We start from the raw sequence: 19,721 nt of genomic DNA on the forward strand, positions 1-19,721 counted from the left end.
GTACTCCAAGTCAGTCAGATCTACATGTTCTTTGCCTAGAAAATTAGTTACATTCTTCAAGAAAGATATGAAGTTATTCTGGCACAGCCTACCTGTAGTAAACCCAGGTTGCATGTTATCCCATTCTCCATTTACTTCTTTCATTATTTTCTTCTCTAAAATTTGTTCTCAAAGATTCCATACTATCAGGATCACAATAGCATCAGATCATTTTTGCCATTTATTAAATGTAGATGCTACATTTGCTAATGCTGATTCATATCATACAATTCCCAACTTGATAGATTTGCTAAAAATACTTGCTACTGGACCTGGGATTTTGTAGACTAGTTCTTCTCAAATGCTGAAGAAAAAATTATCTGGTGCCCCTGCCTTGAGTGTGTTCAGCCCTGGGAGCTTTGTTTCTACTTCAGCTATGAACATTTCTATTTCCATATCCTCATTTCTTAAACAATTTATCTTTCCTCCATGTTTCACATCATTGTCCTTATTAAAAACGGAGGCAAAATATTTCTTTGCTTTCTTGGCCATATCTAGCTTATCCTTAAACTCCATCCCATTCTTAGTATACTTTTTCCCTTGTTCTTTTTTTACTTATACAGCTGAAGAATCCTCTGATATTAGTTTTACTATCCATTACAAGGTCTAAACTTAAGCTTAATTTTCAGCGATATCACTTTATCCCTACACTTCTTTACTATTAAAACATAGCTGTCTTTGCTGATCAGTCCTCCAACAACTTTAGCATAAAGATCTTGGATAATATCTCAGAAATGAGAGCAAATAAGGATGGCTATAAGCAAGCAAGGAATGTACAGAAGAACTGACTATCTTTTCCTGCAGCTGGAGGTGAGAAGTCTCTTTAACCATTATATTGCTAACCTTAAAACCATACCATACATGCAACAAAAACCAAATGGAAAATTCTATTCCCAACCGAGGGAACTGAATGTATGTATATGTTATTTTCTGGTTGTGCCTAACAGATTTTGAGAAGCTCTTAGAAACCTGTCAACTGGATTTTTCTTCATCAGAAGTAACATTTTGTTTTTTGAGGTATTTGCATCAAGACATGGATAAAGGGAAGTAGTCAAGCAGGGTAATAAGTGATCCCAAGGGTGAGAATACGCTGCTGGAGTTCAGTGGAGTGTTCAAAAAGACGCCTACTGAAATGTATCATCTAAAGTTTCTGGTAACAGTATTAACAAAACATGGAGAAGTAAAAGCATGTGCAGATCAGAAATGCCTCCCATTTAACACAGGATTGTTGTGACTAAGGCATTCGCCTGAGATTTGGCTGATCTGAGTTTGGTTTCTCTACATGCCACAAGTTCACTATGAACCTAGAAAAGTCACTGTCTGTATGCTTCTCAAGCCATGCGTAGATGAAATGAGGGGCATGTGTGCATGACACTTTAAAGCCAGTTAAATGCTTTTGCACTGTTTTTATGGTATTGTTGTTTGCACGCATCGGCAGCACATTGCACAGTAATTCCACCCTCTGTAGCAAATTTGGTGGCATAATGCACCTTAAATGACTTTGGGCACAGCGAACTATAATTCTGAGAAGGAGTTTTAGTTTGCTGCCCTACAGCTACAGAGCAAAGCACCAGACTCCGTGCAGTTCAGGGGCTTTGCAGGAAGCCCGTACAGGCAGCCTGGCAGGAGCCCAGAGCCTGCCTGCCTTTTCTCTGGAGCCTGCCTGAGCTGCGCAGGGACCCAGTGCTTCCCTCTGCAGCTGCGGTGCCCCCCGGGACCACCTGAGCCAGATGCCTGTGGGTGCTTGCTGCCTGGGTGGAGGTTGCCACTGCCATGGAGGGAAGCACCAGCCCCCCCTGCAGCCCAGGGACTGCTCTGCCCACCGGCAGCTCAGCCTCCCCTCCCTGCTGCCAGAGAGGCAGGTAAGCACACAGGTGTGTGCACAACACGGGGATTTACTTCATCCTAAATTGAAGAAACCCACCACTTCAATTTAGGGCCCCCATTTTATCTACACCTGCCCTCAGTGATCTATCTGTAAAGTAGACAGCCTAGAATACTTCCTTCATTTTCTTGGGTTTTGACTTATAAACTTGTTTAGGAAGCAACTATCACATTTTGCAGCCTGCTTTTTTACTTCCACTTGAATAAGGTATCAGAGTCAGATCCAAACCCTCTTGAAGTCAGTGGAATCTTTTCCTAACCTCAATGGCTTTGAATCAGGTCCTTTGTCCTCAGAAAACCCACACAACTACAGAGAAAAAAAGGAAACCAGATGTCCTCAGAACAAAAGAAAAAAATAGTCTCTTTCCCATAAAATCCGAAACATGTCCAAAATACAGTGAGAAAAATCTCTGTAAACAACCCTGATTCCTCAAGAACATTTTTGCATTACTGGAAATCTATGTTATTACAAATTAGTCTAATTGAAAAACAGTAAAATTGTGGTCTGATATTTTTTAGAATAAACAATTTGATTATCTATTTTACTGAAAACTTCACTGGGAATGCCTATAATGGAGTCTTTAGAAGTCATTAAAACTACACAAAGAACAGACATTTTTCAAGTGAAACAGCTTTTAGTTGTTACTATATTGTACAGAGCTGAGCACACCAGCAATTTGTGTACCTCATGTTGTTTGGCTATTTTAGATTTTAAGTCAACCATTCTTGGCAGAAGAAACCTTGAACAAAAAGCTAGAACTTTTTCAACAAAAAAGAACTAGGCAGTTCAGGGCTTTTGTAATCTTCCACCTAGAGAAGAGACTACATGTGCTCTTCTGTAGAACACAGCTGGACAGCCTATTACCTAAGCTCTGAAACAGCAACACAAGACCTTGTCCAGCATGTAAGAGGAATGTATAGGAAGGTGAGTCATAGAATACAAGGAGAATGAAACATCTGTCCTTTTTAACCAGGACAGTTTGATAAAAAAGACAGTTTTACCCAAACAGTTTGATGCTGTTTTCCAAAACCAGCGATATTTCTTTGTTAAAAAAAAAAAAAGCTAAACCCACTAAGAGCACAATTTCAAATATTCTTGCCAGATTCTGCTCTGAAGACCTCACAAGCTGCCAAAGCCCTGAAAAATTTTGCTTTCATGGCTTTTTGCATAGAAGCTGGCAGTATTTTTTTTTTGGCTGAATCAAGCGCAAAGGAAAGAAGCCAATTAGTTTTGTATGAGAACTGTTAAGTAAATTAGCACTGATAACAGATGGAAATATTTAGAGCATTGGAAATAATTTTCTTATAATTCTGCTTATACTGAAAGAGTGCATGAAACTGTGCATATATATACATGTACTTTAATGATAAAACCTATGTTAATGGAATAAAATAATATACAAACTCAAGAATTCAGAATCTAAAACATGTTAAAAATAAGGTTGCCGAAGCAAGCTTAATTATAGTATACTCTTCATTATATATTTACCTACTAAGTTTTCTGCCAGATCTCTGCCTCATTCTGTATGTACACATTGAGGGGCTGGGGCCTGAGGTCAGGGGGCAGCCAGTTGCGAGTGAAGGGCACTGGGTCGAGACTGGCCATTGATGTTTACAAATGGGTCCTGGAACAAAAAAGGTTGATAACCACTGGTTTAAATGACTTGACTAGCCTCATATAGCAGTGTTTCCCAAATTTTTGATACCTGGAACACACTTTTTTCCTGGATTAAAATTGGCAGCATCCTTGACACTTACACCTGAAAAGGTATACATTTGAAAACAAATAACATATTCCATTCCTCTGCCAAAGGGAATCATACCAGTGCTGAGATGTACTGTTAAGAAAATGACCAAAAAAAGAGGTGTGTCCTGCTCTTTCCATTTTCTGCCCCCTTCTGACCCTTGGTCTAGACTTCAGGAGCCAACAGCAGTCCCTGCTGCTGAGGCTACTCCTGTAGGATCTCATATGCTGGTGAACACCTCCATGATCCCTCCTGCCAACCCCAAAGTGTGGGAGGAGTGAAGGGGAGGAGGCAGGCTGCAAAGCCTAGTAGCTCCATCTGTGTGTCCACCTACCTGCCTGCCTGCTCATAGGGAAGCACATTGCTAGGAGCACGTGGGGAGCTAGCACAGGGGCTGTCTGTGGGCAGGGAAGGACAGGGGAAGGCAGTGACAGTAGTGGCAGTGCCCAAAGGAGCAGCTGCAGTTTCCACTAGAGTATCTGGGGCAGATACAGGGTGCTGAATGGGGAAGGACAGCATTTACCTCCTTACGCAGGGGCATCTCACGACACATTTCCATCACTTCAAGGGCACACTAGTGTGCTACAGCACATCCTTTGGGAATCACTAATAAAGGAACTCCATGGCAAAGGGAGAAAAATTATTTAATTCTCTAAACCTTAGCTATGAGACTACCTTAGCCTTCTCCATTCCTTCCTGGCTCATTCACTGCACATCTTTTGACTCTCGCAACAAATGAAGATCAAGTCCCACAGGCAACACAAGTAATTTAAGATTCATAATTGGGAATCTTCAGGGTTTGCCCACGCCCTGCCACAAACCCACATGCCTGGAAGCACCAGCTTCAAGCATGGCTTCTTAGGGTTTCTAAACACCCTGATACAGAGCTCAACCACTGGCAATTCTTTGGGCTCAGAGAGTTTCCAGGCTTCCTGTTGCAAAGGCAGGAAAATAGCAGCTCTGGAAGCCTTGGGAAACCAGTTCTAAGCTAAAACTCTCACGGTGTCAGTTCCTGGATCTTTGGTAGGAAAACGGGAAACCCTGAGAACCCATGCTTAAGCTAGGCTGTGAGCTTCCTACTCCACAGCTGGGAGCCTTGAGAACTGAGACTGAAGTTTCAAGGTTTCTAGGCTCCTTCCTCACTTTCCCCCCAAGCAAATTGATAAGCAAGGATCCAGGTTTTCCATTTCCCATGTAAAAGCAGAGAAACCACAGATTTCCTGTTTTTTATCAGAGAAAACACGGATTTTCCCTTTTAGGCGAGAAACCCGTGGATTTTCCACTTTTGCAAAGAGCTCTGCAGGCTGGCAGAGTTTCAGCCTACAGGAGCTATTTGTAAAACCCCCAACCCTGCCAGGAGGGGAAGGGAGAGGGGGAAGGGCAGGCCCCAATACTGCCACTTACCGGAGGCTGCTTCAGGCTCACTCTTCTTGCTGGACATAAATGGGGCTTGGGGGTTGCAGGGCAGGGCTGGGGGAGGGAGAAGTTAGCTAGGGGCTGAGGGAGCAGAGAGGTTTGCAGCTGGCTGGGCACTCTGGCCGGGGGGGTTGCAGCCTGTCCACTCCCAGCCGGAGCTCTCAGCTGCCTGCAAACCCCCACCACTCCTGGCCAGATGCAAACCTCCCCTCCCAGCCAGAGTGCCTGGCCAGGGAGTGCCCAAGCTGGGTGGAAGCTGAGGGAGTAGGGAGGGGTTTGCAGCCTCCCCCACTCCCTCAGCCCCCAGCCACCCTCTGGCCAGAAAGGGGGGGGGGGGCAGTTATCAGAGAATTTACAATTTTTTATCAGAGAATTTGTGATTTTTTTTATCATGGAAAACCAGGATCCCTGGTAATCATGCACCACGACGTTAGAAAATGCTAAAGTTAAGGTAGCCTATGCAATCTTTATTTGGCTTTCATAAGGTTGGAAGAAATCTCAAGAGTCATCTAGTCCAGTGCCCTGCATAGATGACTTTGCAGCAACCTTTAAATTTCTGAAACTGTTATCCTCTTAATCTCCTTTTCTCCATACTAAACATGTCTTCAGCCCCTTTTCCCTACACAAATTCTTTACCAACCCCTTTATTACCTTTATCAGTTGTCACTGAATACTCTCAATCTTTTCTACATCCTTCTTAAAATGTGGTGCTCAAAACTGAACACAGCACTCCAGCTGAGGCCTAACCACTACCCGGGAGAGTGGTATTTTCAGTTACAATGTGTCTGTTAATACAATCCAAAATTTAATTTACTTTTCTGTGACAGCAACATATTGCTGACTTATGTTGATTTGGCATTCTACATAACCCCATCTTAGTCATGGCTTCAGATCTTGTGGCAGCCTGAGGAAACGCAACAAGGACATGTAAAGGGATCTTGGAGTCATTATTGAACATGGGCTGACAATGCGACTTCACGGTCGGCAGGGCCAACCGGACCCTATCGTGCATCCACAGGTACATCTCAAGTAGGGCCAAGGAGGTGATCCTCCCCCTCTACGTGACACTGGTCAGACCTCAGTTGGAGTACTGTGTCCAGTTCTGGTCACCCCACTTCAAGAGGGATGTGGACAACATTGAGAGGGTCCAGAGGAGGGCCACCCGCATGATCCGGGGACAGCAGGGCAGACCCTACAATGAGAGGCTACGGGACCTGAACCTGTTCAGCCTTCACAAGAGAAGGCTGAGGGGGAACCTGGTGACCGTCTATAAACTCACTAGGGGGGACCAGAAGGGTTTGGGGGAGACCTTGTTTCCCCTAGTGCCCTCCGGGATAACAAGGAACAATGGCCACAAGTTGCTGGAGAGTAGGTTTAGATTACGCGTCCATAAGAACTACTTCACAGTTAGGGCAGCTAGGATCTGGAACCAACTTCCAAGGGAAGTGGTGCTGGCTCCTACCCTGGGGGTCTTTAAGAAGAGGCTTGATGCCTACCTGGCTGGGGTCCTCCTGCCCAGGCAGGGGGTCAGACTTGAAGATCTACAAGGTCCCTTCTGACCCTGCTTCTATGATTCTATGAAAAAAAATGCATGCTGACATGAAGAGCTAGGGAGGACCTAGCTGCTAACCAACTCTAATGGTGCGACAATCTCAACCAAGCAGCAGCCCATCTTGAGGTATAGCATCTTGCCTTTGAAACAGAGAAGAGAGAACAGAGGAAGGGAAATGAGACAAATCCAAGCCTACAGCCTGCCCTCCCCTGCATAAAGACCTGCAAACTTCTGTATACAATCCTGAGGTTCAAGGATTCGACTCCTAAGTCATCTCAAGACCAGTCAGTGGGCCGTAGCTAAGATCATCCTTGAATCAAGGGATTGCCGCCACCACTGATAACCTCTAGATCCTTCTTGGCAGTGCTACTGCTGAGCCAATTTTCCCCTCATTATATATTTATGCACGTTTCTTCTTCCTTATGTGCAATCTTACATTTGTCTGTTGTTAATTTCACTTTGTTTTCTATTGCCTGATTTATTAGATTCCTCTGAATTTCAATCCTTTCCTCTAAAGTATTTGCAACCCCTCCCACTTTTGTATCATGAGCAAATTTGATCAGTATGCTCTCCATGCAAGCTAATAATGAAAGTGACTGGAGAGAACTGGACCCAGAACAGAACCCTTTGTGTATGTGTGTTCTCTATAATAGTGTCTCATCTAACAGCAAATAGAAACAGAACTTTGCTCTCCTAGGGTCTAATTCAATTATTTCGAATGAGAACATTCTTCAGAGAATATTCATTCTTCTTCTTGCAACACTGTTTCTTATTCCTTGATAATTCTGTGCAAGGGGTATTGTAGGAGAGCTAAAGAACTGTATGTAATCTTGCAATTGATGATTATCATAACACAAAGAAGGGGGCAAACATAAATTCCACAGACAGCCTTAATTCTGGTATTTCCTACCTTCTACGTACTTGACACTAGGTTGCTTTATAAGAACATTTTTACAAATTATCTTTTCAGTTTATCTACTATCAGAATCTTATTTCCTGAGTACATAAACTAAGTAGTATGCCTACCAGAGTTCCAACTTTCAAGAGTCTGTTTTCTGGTAGTTATCCCATCAAAGGATTAGATTTTTTTAAAAATCTGAATTAGTACTTTTAAGAGACATGGTAAGTCTCTTACTCATACCAGTATACAGATACTTACAAATGTAAGCCTACTTCCTATAACTAATACATGTGCAATGAAAATTGGTCAGTTACTTCTCTTTTGAGCTTTTTCAGATGAAAACTGGATTCAGTGACACAAAGATGTTTTGTGAATTGTGTTAACTTCAATTGTTCATTTTGAAAAAATATTCAAAAGGGTCTGAAACACTGGAAATATTTCAATGTTTTGATATGACAGTACAAAATTCGATTGATTTAATTTCAAAATTTGATTAACTGAAAATGTTCAGCTTTGGTTCAGTTGAAACTATTTTTTCATTCTTTTTACATTGTTGATGAGCCAGAATAAAAAGTCTGGTTCTACCTTTCAGTAATATGTAAAAGGGGTCCACCATCTGGCCCCCAATTAGTAGTCTCTTGAAGTAAACCCCTTTATTCTGATCTTTTGATCCAAGGTATTAACCTAACTCCACAGCCTACAAGGAATAACTTGCCTGCATAAAGACTACAGGACCTGCTTCTGTAGAGATACTTACCTAATATGGGAATGGAACCACCTTCACAGTAAACTACATTTCCACATACATTTAAGCAGCTTATCTGAAATGCATCCTCAAGATGTCAAGTGAGGCTTTAATGTCTGCTGCCCACTACTGTCGTTAGAAAGTTGACAAAAAAAAGAGACATTGATCCATAGCTACAGCTATAGATATCTACACACATACATATACCCCCCCCCCCATACATTGCATTTCATTTCCAACTGAAAATATGCCCTAAGGTAGCATTTAAATGACCAAAAAAATAAAAATAATAAAGGTACCCAATAAACCAGAACTACTCCTTAAATTATATAATGCTATAATTTTAAGGGTACTTTTATATGTCTATAGCATAGATCATCCTTTCACTTAATTAAAGGTATGAGAAAAATACTGTGAAAGAGGCAGAGTAAATAATGGACTGAATTATTGGCAGTATCATAAAGGTGATCTTTTATGATGTTACCAATAGGTTAGACCACATGGTTTGTGATAGAGTTACCTTAATATTTTGTATTTCATAATTTGTCAATGAATCATGCATGCTGCCACTATTGTAAGGATCATTAAACATGTAAGGAATATTAAACATGAATGTATTCGGCTCCAATTAAAAATCACAGCTTATGAGTTTGATATAGTTTCTTAATAAGGGAAAACTCATTTATTACTTTCCTCAAAACTGGTACTGATTAGGCAGCAAAACCTGATAAATACAGTGGGTTTCTCTTCCTGGGAGGACTATTAAAAGGAGAGATTTCTATTGTTTCTGACAAAGCAAAGAAGGATTTATAATTTGATGATATGTGATATAACCAAGGACCAGCATGGTAAGGTTATTACAGAGCAGGTTATCAGAGAAAAATGATTTACACAATATGTAATCAAAAAATAATATACTTTTGAAAATAAACATTCATGTGCTACCTTGCAAATCAAATGAAAGTTAGGAGCTCTTTGGAGGCTAACTCAAAAGGCAGCTTTCCAACATGTATCATTTAGTAGTATTTTTCTCTGTTATGGGGCTAGAGCTCAAAACAGTTGCAGAGGTTCAAATGAGGATAGAATTTAGCCTATACTGTTAAAATAGAGAAGCTTTTAGCCTACAGGTGACCTCAGTTTACTCTTAGTGAGCTCAGACTCTTGTGGTCTCTGATCTAATCGTAATTTTTGCCTGTAATGTTTAAAATAGCTGCAAGTGGTATTGTACAAGTAACATGTTTTCAGTGTAAATAGAATGTATTATTTTGGACAAGCATGCAGTAAAATGTGAAGGAATCTGTATTTCAACCACTTGGCACCTTTGCAGTCCAGTGGCACGTATTCCTCTAGGGCAGGGGTTCCCAAAGTTTTTATACTGTGGCCCAGCAAATTGCAGCCTGGAAGTGGCCACAGCCCAGCTAACCGCAGCCCAGCAGTCACAGCCGACCAGCCCTGCAGAAGGAACTGCAGCCTCTCTGCCCGGCTCTGGGGGGGCCACGGTTTGTCGGTCTATGGCCACTTCCAGTCCAGCAGCTGACCGTACTGTAAACCGGAAGCCGACCCGCCACGGCCTGGCACTGGGCTGCAGCCGAGGGATTGAGAACCCCTGCTCTAGGGTTTATGGCAAGAAAGCATTTTTGAGAGAAAGTAAGGATTTTTGTTTAAAGGAAAAATGCATTAATAGATTCCACAGGCCATATCAAATTCTACAGAGATTCTCACACTTTCCTCATTGCTCCAGTCTCTGAATACCTGCTATCAGTGCCTTAAGTGGGTTACTCTTTGTCAGTCTCTCCTGAGAGCACTGACTGTAAGCATCTGCAGGGGTTAAAGTCTATCTCCATAGGATGGAGTAGGGTAGGGATTTGTTTTGGACTCCAATAGGGCCAGCATTTCATTCAGAGTGTTTAGTCATAAAATAAGTGTGAAACTTGTGGCAGTTCCTTGTGAATGTATAAAAAGTGTTACTGTAGCACAGAGCATAAATGGCCAACACCTCTGGGCACATCTACACAAGACATTTACTGAGCAGTTGACTAATTAACTGCACAGTAAAAGTCTTGGTGTCTACACGTGCCCTTACTAGGGTGCACAAAACTAATAAACTCTGCAGCAGAGTAGTAAATACAAGTACTACCCTGATGTAGAGTTTTTTCATGCACAGTAGTGCATGTGTAGATGCTGCCTGGCTGGCTGGGGCACAGGGTGCTTCAGTACAGGGCTAACCAGCAGACAGCCCCTGCACTGAAGCACTCTCATGACTCAGCCAGCCGCTATGCAACTCATGGAGCCCATTTGGAGCAGCCCTGAGCTGGCAGGCTGACCCCCTGGGTTCCCTACCAGCCCAGGCTGGTCTAAGTGGGCTCCATGTGCTGCACAGAAATTAGCTCCAGAGTTTAGTTGTATGTATTAATCACACATGTAGACACACACACACTGTGAAACAGTCTTTGGTTTTGTAATTGTTACATGATACAGGTTCAGACAGCTTCAAACTGTTACAAATATTTACTGTATAAAATAGAAGTACTATATACTCTATTAATACTAGCTACAGAGATCTCAGTTCTGTCATGCTTCCATATTAAACTAATCTTGCTCCTGGCAAATTTATTTATAAGTAGGGGCCACTGGAATTCATGCTGGAAGTGCACTGCACAGCATCTCCTTTAACTTTGGAGTGCCCCCACATGCCCCACTCCCTCACCCCACTGCTGATTAGTGGAGGCACCCTGTCAGCCCCGCTGCTTGCTACTTGCTCCTCGTGGCTGGGAGATGAAAATTGCAGTTTTAAATATGCCCCAGTTTTTGTCTCCTGTTTGGTCATCAGCAAGCTGCAGGGCTGCCACTGATTGGGGACGATCAACGAGCATCAGGGCAGACATGGCCCCTCCGCCAATCAGTGGCAATGGGATGGGGGTTAAAGAAAATTAAAGAAGCTACCACACAGCGCATTTCTGGTGTCAATTTCAGTGGTCCCTATTTATAAGGTGGCCATGAAAATTGCCATCTTGTTGTGAATGAACTAGTTATGAGGATAAGCATGATTCAGAATCACAGTAGCAGGACCTGAAAAGAAAAATCTCTCTCTCATCAACATGTAAGTGGGTAAAGGCATGGAAGACTGGGACATTCACTGTAGTGACAGAACTTACAATTTAAAGATGCTCTCTAACTAAGGATACTGTGTTGGTATTTGAGAGATGGTCCCTCAGTTATGTAACTGTTAGAGTCAGACAGAGTTTGCAGAGGTTGCATACTGCTTCACAAATAGTTTGCTAGTCTTTTTCACTGCATTTATTGAACCCCATGGTTGTTGGCTTAGAAACGGTATTTAAAGGCCTGTTTTTTGGGAATTGGCTTATAGGTATAGATATATGCATTGTAAGGGGTCAAGACAGGCAGCAGGGGTTAAATGGATTTCTAAAGAGCTTGGGAGATGCGTACAGCTTCCCACGGCCCTGAAAGCAGATGGGCTGTCTAGCACAACAAGACCAACAAGGACACACAGTCTAGGAAACTTTCTGGGAACCAAGGGAAGTATGTACCATACTGCCCCATAACACAAGATAAGTGATACCAGCAACAAGGCCTCAAAGAGAAGGGGCCCTAAGTCCCAGTTTTGGGAGAGCAGACCAAATTAAAAGAAGGCCCAGAAGGCTACATGGACTTGTGACCATGGACAGACAACCAGAGATAGCCACGAATGAAGAGTCATCAGGAGTCATCAAGGGGGAAGGAGAATACAAAAGCAGAGATTTGAGATTAACAAAGTGTCCCTCCCATCCCTTCCTTTGCCCCATCCCTCCCTGTCCCTCTCCCTGTTTTGTTTCCTGAGCGGGGTCCCCATCCCCATCCCTGTCCCCCAGGAAGGGTTCCTGAGGCCACCATGGACCAAGGGCATACCAGCAGCCCATCTCATCCACCCCACTGGAGGAGGGCTGTGGGCCTTGGTCTCACCTCCAGATAGCTGGCACCTAAGAGAGAGAGCCTCAGAGTGGAGCCTGCATCCTGACCAGATGTACTTTGACTCTGATGACAGCCCTAGAATTGGTAGATATAGAATTATTTGATTATTTGTATTGTTGCTTTTTTGTTCTTACTCTGTATCAATAAATTTGCCTATTATTGACTGGTAGGTGTTGTGGTAGGTCTGAGGGTTGTGCCCGCCCAGAACAAAGGTATAGGTGCTGGGTCCAAATCCAGTCTCAACAATGGTCACCATGTTCACTAAAGAAGAATTAATAGTAAAAGGAGGCTGGAGTGGAGTGGGTGCTAAGGTGCATTTATTGCACCCCAGAGATCACAAGTTCAAGGCCACAGCAGCAACACTCAGTGTGGAATCTCATTCATTTTCCAATAATTCTGCTAAATTCCTTGCCACAAGAACACAAAAAATGAAGAAATATTATGAACATACCTTGTTAGTTTTGTGATATGTTATGGATTTATTTTGAAATATATACCTTTTAGTAAGTTAACGTAGTAGAAATAGGAAAGCTTTCTTGAAGAGAGGGACAGAGAGCATCAGAAAGTTTGAAGATCATAGAAGCAGCACACAGTGTAGCAAGACAAGTGAACAGAACTGATGGTAATAAGGTAATACCCGGAGGGAAAATTCAGAGATAAAGAGCAGATAAAAGTTAGGTCAAGTAGCAATTGTAGTAGCTGGAGTCAACTGAGAGGCAGATACCATATCAGGAAGTAAGGTAGAGAAAACAAGATGATGTGAACATGTAGAGATCCTCAAAGAGGTTTAAGTTATTTAGGATAAGGGGTGTGGGAGGTGGGGACAAGAAAAAGGACCAGCATGCAATTACTTCTCGGAGGAAAGGTGGAGAGGGGATTAAGATGATGGAGATGGAGAGGAGGGAGTATACTGCAAAGGAAGTGAAGAACTGAGAAACTACCTAGAAGAAGCAGGAGTGGAAAAGTATCTGGTCCATGCTGCCAAGACAGCAAGATTTCTGGCCGGAGAAGATACCATCAGGTGATAATGGAAACGAAAAGAAAGAATTCTATGAAGAGAAAGAAAAAGAGAGAATGAGTTACAACCAGTGTGCTGGATTTTGATCTATATACTGTAGAATATGAGGGCCAGGGCTTATAAGTACTGCCCAGCCTCTACCACTGTTGCTGCCGCTAGGTTGCTGCTTTTCTCTGGGCTGACCCCAGCTCAGAGAGCAAAAGTGACAGCCAGGCAGGCAACTTAACTCTGGGACAGACAGCGTAGGCAGTCACAAGCAAAGAATAGGGGGTGGGGGGAGGGGAGAGGGAGACAGGTCTGGGGCCTAACTTTATCTGACACAGAATATATCCTCCTAGGAACATAGGATATCCACAAACTGTGGCATCACAGAAGATGGTCTGCCACATCCAGAAGTTCCTGATGCCACACTCTTGTGTGTCAAGGAGACACTTACTCTATTCATGCAATTGGCTATGACTGAAAACATCTTTTTTTTCTACATTCTGCCTTCTAAAAATAAGGTGTGTGTTTTATCTGGGGACATGTTCTATGCAAGAAAATATGGTATGTGTGGGCATGTGTATCCAGGGGACTTCTTACTCATTCACTTACGCATTCCCTACCTAGGAGTCTCCCTTGATACTCATCTGCCATGCCTTGATGTTCAAAGAAAGAAAGAAAAGAAGGGAGGTGAGATGTTTGTCACAGCCAGTGATAAGACCTGAGGGTGAGCTATTTCTACACAGAACTCCACTTCCCCTACACCCTGCCCATACCGTACCTATCTGGGCTCAGGCCCGCGATCTTCCTAATATCTCATCCTACCTGGGGTGCCAGGTTCCCAATCAGTCCTTTTGGTCACTTGTCCATGAGAATCATTGGCTAACATTCCCACTCTTGCCAACTCATCCAGCAAATGAACTGTTTTATAGAGCACCTGTTGGCGATGCTCTTACTGCCCGTTCACCACATCAATTGGTCCTTATTTATATATCCTCAATTAATGAGTTGCCATCTTTCAATTAAACCTATATTTAATTAGTTTAATGAGTTTGCCATCACTTGATTTAATCTCTCTTCATACTTCATTAATTGACCAAATACATCCTCACTCGATCCTTATTTATATTCCATCAAATAGCAAGTCTTGTTACTCAAATAATCTTTCTCTATACCTCATTAATTACTGAGTTCATCCCTGCTTATTCCATTAATTAAGGCATTCTTGAGGTACCAGCCCATCCCTTCACTAGATGTGGGTTGGGTCAGTTTGCAAGTCACTCCCTCGATGCCTCCTGATCCATTAATCATGATTATCCCACTACCATTTCCAGGCCCTTAATTTTCACACTCACCTAATCCATTACCCACTTCCTACCACCTCACTGCGACCCCTCCAATGAAGGGTTTTTCTCTCACTACTTGGCTTTGTCTGTGGCTCCAACCTCCCATCCCGGCTCTGGCTTGGACCCTAGCTCCTACCTCTGACTGGCAGTGGCTCTGACTCTGGCTTCTGTCGCAGTCTCAGTGTCTTCACGTGGCTTGCATGAGCTCCTTTCCTCTCATGCTTTTCTCCTTTCTAGGGGTCACTAAATATGCCAGTACCCCTTTTGACTTCCATCAGAATTTCCAGCAACCAATGGGAGCCCACTGTGGCTGCACATGGCAACGTGCCACCCAAGTTGACCATGCCAAACATGGCTCATCTTCAGACAGCTGGCCACGTGGCTCTGGCAGGTGCACCACAACCTCAAGGTCTGGAGGGCCAGCATAGACCGTAACAGCAGCTGAAATAAGTGCCCTTTTACAATAGGCTAAAGGGCAATCTGTCTCTAATGACTATTTGGTACAAAATACTATTACTTTTATTAGTTCTTTGTCTATTACCAAATGTTTCTTTGAAAATAATTAAGGTCCATAGCAGAATTCTGCCATATTTGCTATCCAACTACAGTCATTTTTAAACTTCCTTTTTCTTTGTGGGAGGGGGGGAAGTGTGTAAAAAAAAGTAAATTCTTCACTGCTGCTATTCAGAGCTGTATTGTTTGTAAATGCTGTGCTCTCTACTGTACTAAATGCATATATGTCCAATAAAATGTAGGGACACAAGCTTTTTGCCCAGAAGGATGGACTGTTTCCCCCTCTCAAACACAAAATACAGAACACTGAGCATATGTATATATAGCCCAAGTGCCTCTCTCATTTCTTTTCTTTTTTTTTCAAATAATTCATTAGTCATTCAGTTACACAAACTTTCCATTATTCCATCACACAGCAAAAACAATCAAAACTGTCTTTGCAGCCTTGCTTCTAGTGCTTTTCTAAATGTTTAATTAGATTTTTAAAATTTCAAAAGCTACTCTCCATTCTTATTTTTAATTATGGTTTTCCTTTCTATTTTTATTTCAATTAAAAAGAACTCTAAACTACATAAGGACATCTTGAGGTGAAGTCATCATTTATGTGACTAACTGAGCTCCATTGGAATTGCACAAGGGAGGAATTTGACCTACTGCTTTTATTTACATATTTAGTTCCATTGACTAATAGAAACAGGAACTCTCTTGTTTGTCTTTTAAGATGAATTTGGTGGACAAAGGGCAATAGCAGTGTACCACTAAAAATAGGTATTTTTAAACAGTGAAGAGCAGTGTATATGTTTCTAAAAAGACATCAGGTCCTTCCTATAAACCTTTAGACTGTCCCCAATCCATACACAGAATCCATCTTAGCATTAATGTAAGATTGGTAAATAAATCATGGACACAACTGTTGCTCTCTGCAAAGATTTAAATGAAGCTTTAATTATTTTTTGCTAAGTTGAGAAATCTGGATATATGTATTCCTTTTTACATTTAGAGTCAAGATTTTCAAAAATTAGCATTAATAACAAAATCCTGAAGAAAGAGTCTTGGGTGGATTGCTGTGAGCAGAAAAATTAGCTTTAATGAGTCTACATACAATTGCAAATAGCAGGCCAGTTGGCAAGATTTTGAGTAACTGAGTTTTCAGCTTGTATAATCACAATTTTTAAACGCGCTTCTTTGTGCCTAAAAAAAGAATTTCTACAAATGCGATAAAAATCGCATTTGCAAATAGTAGATTGCTTAGTAAGACATCTTAAACTCTGGCCTGTGGAAAAATATGGACAGTTGATATGGTCAAGAAATTCTAGATGCAAATCCAGGGACTCTTTTCAGGGAATTTAGTCAAGATACCCATCACATAGATCAGGGCTGTCCAACTTCTAAGTGGCCAGAGGCTGCACACTGCATGGCCACACCAACATGGGCTACACATATTGTGAGTTATACCAGCACTGCATCGCACATGCAGGATGCCTCCTCTCCTTCAGATGAAGCACCCCTGCTACACTGTACCATGGGCTTCCCCAGTACTCTGGACTATACTGCATTGTGTCACCCTCAGGGGCAAAGGCAGGAATCGAAAGCTGGAGGATCAGAGACCCCCACTGCTGCTGCAGCCAGAATGAGGAGGGGGACCAACAGCCAAGTGGGAGCTTGGGGGCTGCAGATTAACCCCTGCGGGCCACAATTGGCTCATGGGTCATTGGTTAGCCAGTCATGACACGGACACTTGTTTTAAACAAATATTTTCAACCTAAAGATTGCTTTAATTTACAGTGTACAAATACCAATGAGTAATGCAGGTTGGTTAAAATGTTAACTGATCTGAATGAACCTTTTCACAGTGAATCCATAGGAATTTTCAGAAACCGAGAAAAAGAAAAAGCGTTAAATATGTTTCTCTTCCACACGCATGGTTTTCTGGGTGTAACTTGGACACAGTAAAATAAACTGGCATTGTCAGAAACAATCTCTTTGTTTTCATAGATTCATAAATTATAGAGTTGGAAGGGACCCAATGGATCATCATGTCTGACCCCCTACCCCTGGCAGGAAAGGGGGCCAAGGTCAGATGACCCTGGCCAGGTGACTGTCAAGCCTCCTCTTGAAGACCTCTAAGTTAGGTGACAGCACCACCTCTCTTGGAAGCCCATTCCAGACTCTGGCCACTCTTATTGTAAAAAATTTCTTCCTAGTATCTAACTTAAATCTACTCTCCACTAGTTTTCACCCATTATTCATAGTTACTCCCTGGGGCACTCTGGTAAGCAGTGCATCCCCAATTCCCTGCTGTCCTCCCCTGATAAATGTATAGGTGACTACAAGGTCACCCCTCAGCCGTCTTTTGTATAGGTTGAAGAGATCCAGATCTCTCAACCTCTCCTCGTAGGGTCTTTCACAGAGACCACTAATCATGTGAGCGGCCCTCTGAACCCTCTCCAGATCCTCCATGTCCCTCTTGAAGTACGGCACCCAAAATTGGACACTGTACTCCAACTGCAGCCTGACCAATGCTGCATAGAGGGGGAGCATCACCTCCCTTTATCTGTTGGTCATGCATCTGCTAATACATGACACGGTGTGACTGGCTTTGTTGATGGCCTCGTTACCCTGCCGGCTCATGTTCATCTTGGAGTCAACTATGACTCCAGGATCTCTCTCAGCCTCTGAGCTGCTGAGGAGGACATCCCCCAACCTGTAGGTGTGCTGGGGGTTCCTCCTTCCTAGGTGGAGCACCTTACATTTATCTTTGGTGAATTGCATCCTACTACATTCCACCCATTGATCTAACCTGTCCAGGTCGGCCTGTAACTGCTCCCTGCCCTCTGGTGTATTCACTTTGCCCCATAATTTGGTATTATCCATGAACTTAGAGAGGGTGCTTACCACACCCTTGTCCAAATCACCGATGAAGATATTAAATAACACCGGCCCAAGGACCGAACCCTGCGGGACCCCACTGCCCACCTCCTTCCAAGCTGAGAATGACCCATTCACCACCACTCTCTGGGTGCAGTCCCTAAGCCAGTTGGCCACCCACCTGACTGGGTGGCCTGGTTTTGTGTTAGTACAGAGCCTGGAACAATGGGGATTTGTTTATGAGGGAGGCTGCCAGGCACTACTGCAATACTAAAAAAACTCCTACTAAAATTGAAGTCCATATAGCTGTAAATTCTACTGGAAGTCTTGAGTCCTAAAAGGACAAGACAGCAGGAACAATAGGAGCTAAGGATGGTTTTTCAACCCATTCCATATATCTAAAGAGTTTACAAACCAAGGGCCAAACCCCTGTACTTCTCATTTAGGAAAAATAATGGAGTCATTGGATTTTGGTTTAAAGATTGAAGAATCTGGTCCCATAACATTACAGCCTCCCATTTTTTGCCTTATGTTATAATTAATAAGCTGTAGGACAGTAGATACTATCCATAATCAAATCAACAATATGCAAGAAGCTCTCTTGCAGGCTTCAGGATCACTTAGATGGCCACCTTTCAAGTTATTTCTGAAGGAAGCAACCATTTTAATTCTCATTAGTTTTACTGATATAATTTAAGATTTGATCAAATATAATAATGATAGATTTTCATATATGTAAATTTACAATTGAAATAGATCAGAGGTGGTTAACCTCAGGCCCGTGGGTCAAATCTGGCACATGAAGCCATGGCATCTAGCTCACAGGACTCCCCACAAGTCAATAAATTTGGTGGCAGGGGAGCAGTGGCAATTAATATCATCACCCTCCCCTGCTGCCAAATTCCCCCCAAGATCTGTGTGCATGTCAGAGCTGGGCCACATCCCCTCCTCCATAAGGCTGGGCCAGGACTGGGTCATGCCCCTTTTCCCACACCTGGGAGCAGATGGAGATCAAGGTACTCTTCCCACACTCTTCCCACATGCAGCTGGATTGGGACCAGGTTGTCCTCCCAGTCCCTTGTGCATGAATGAATGGGGCCCCACCACACCTGTAGTGAGTGTCAGATTGGGACCACCAGCCAGATACAGTCCATGGATGGACTGGGCACTACCCAACCAGCCAGCCCACTGGGCAAAAAAGTTGACCAACACCAAAATAGACTACATAAATTTAGCATGAAAATAAATATTTGGATCTGTTTCTAAAACTAAGAATTTTGTAAAAATAAAACAAAACAAAATAACTCTCTTCAGGTTTTATTTTCTTTCTCAATAAATACTTGTGATGTTGGTGGGCCTCACGTCCAGTATCACCCTCTGTTAGGTAGCCCCTCCCCTCATCCCTCCTGCCACGACTTTGATGTTATGGGTGATTTGAAGGAGGGCTTCAGTGGAGCTCTTTTAAAAGAGGGGTTCCCCGACGCGGGTGTACTCACGGTTGCGGCTTCTGTTGTTCCATGGGGCTCCACCACCCCTACATCCCGTCCACTCGCCAACCGGTCACTTGCTGGTGAGATGGTGACTTGCTGCTATTCGCAGGCCTTCTTGCCAGTAGGTGTTCCCGACCGTAGGGACCTAGGCTAACGGTCACCTTCAGTCAGCCTGCCTTAGAATCCTGTTGACCCTGCCGCTAGCTCGGGTCGTCTCCTTTTTCCTCCCCTGATCTTAGAAATAATATTCCTC

This window comes from Alligator mississippiensis, chromosome 2, assembly GCF_030867095.1.
Source record: "Alligator mississippiensis isolate rAllMis1 chromosome 2, rAllMis1, whole genome shotgun sequence".
NCBI lineage: Eukaryota > Metazoa > Chordata > Crocodylia > Alligatoridae > Alligator > Alligator mississippiensis.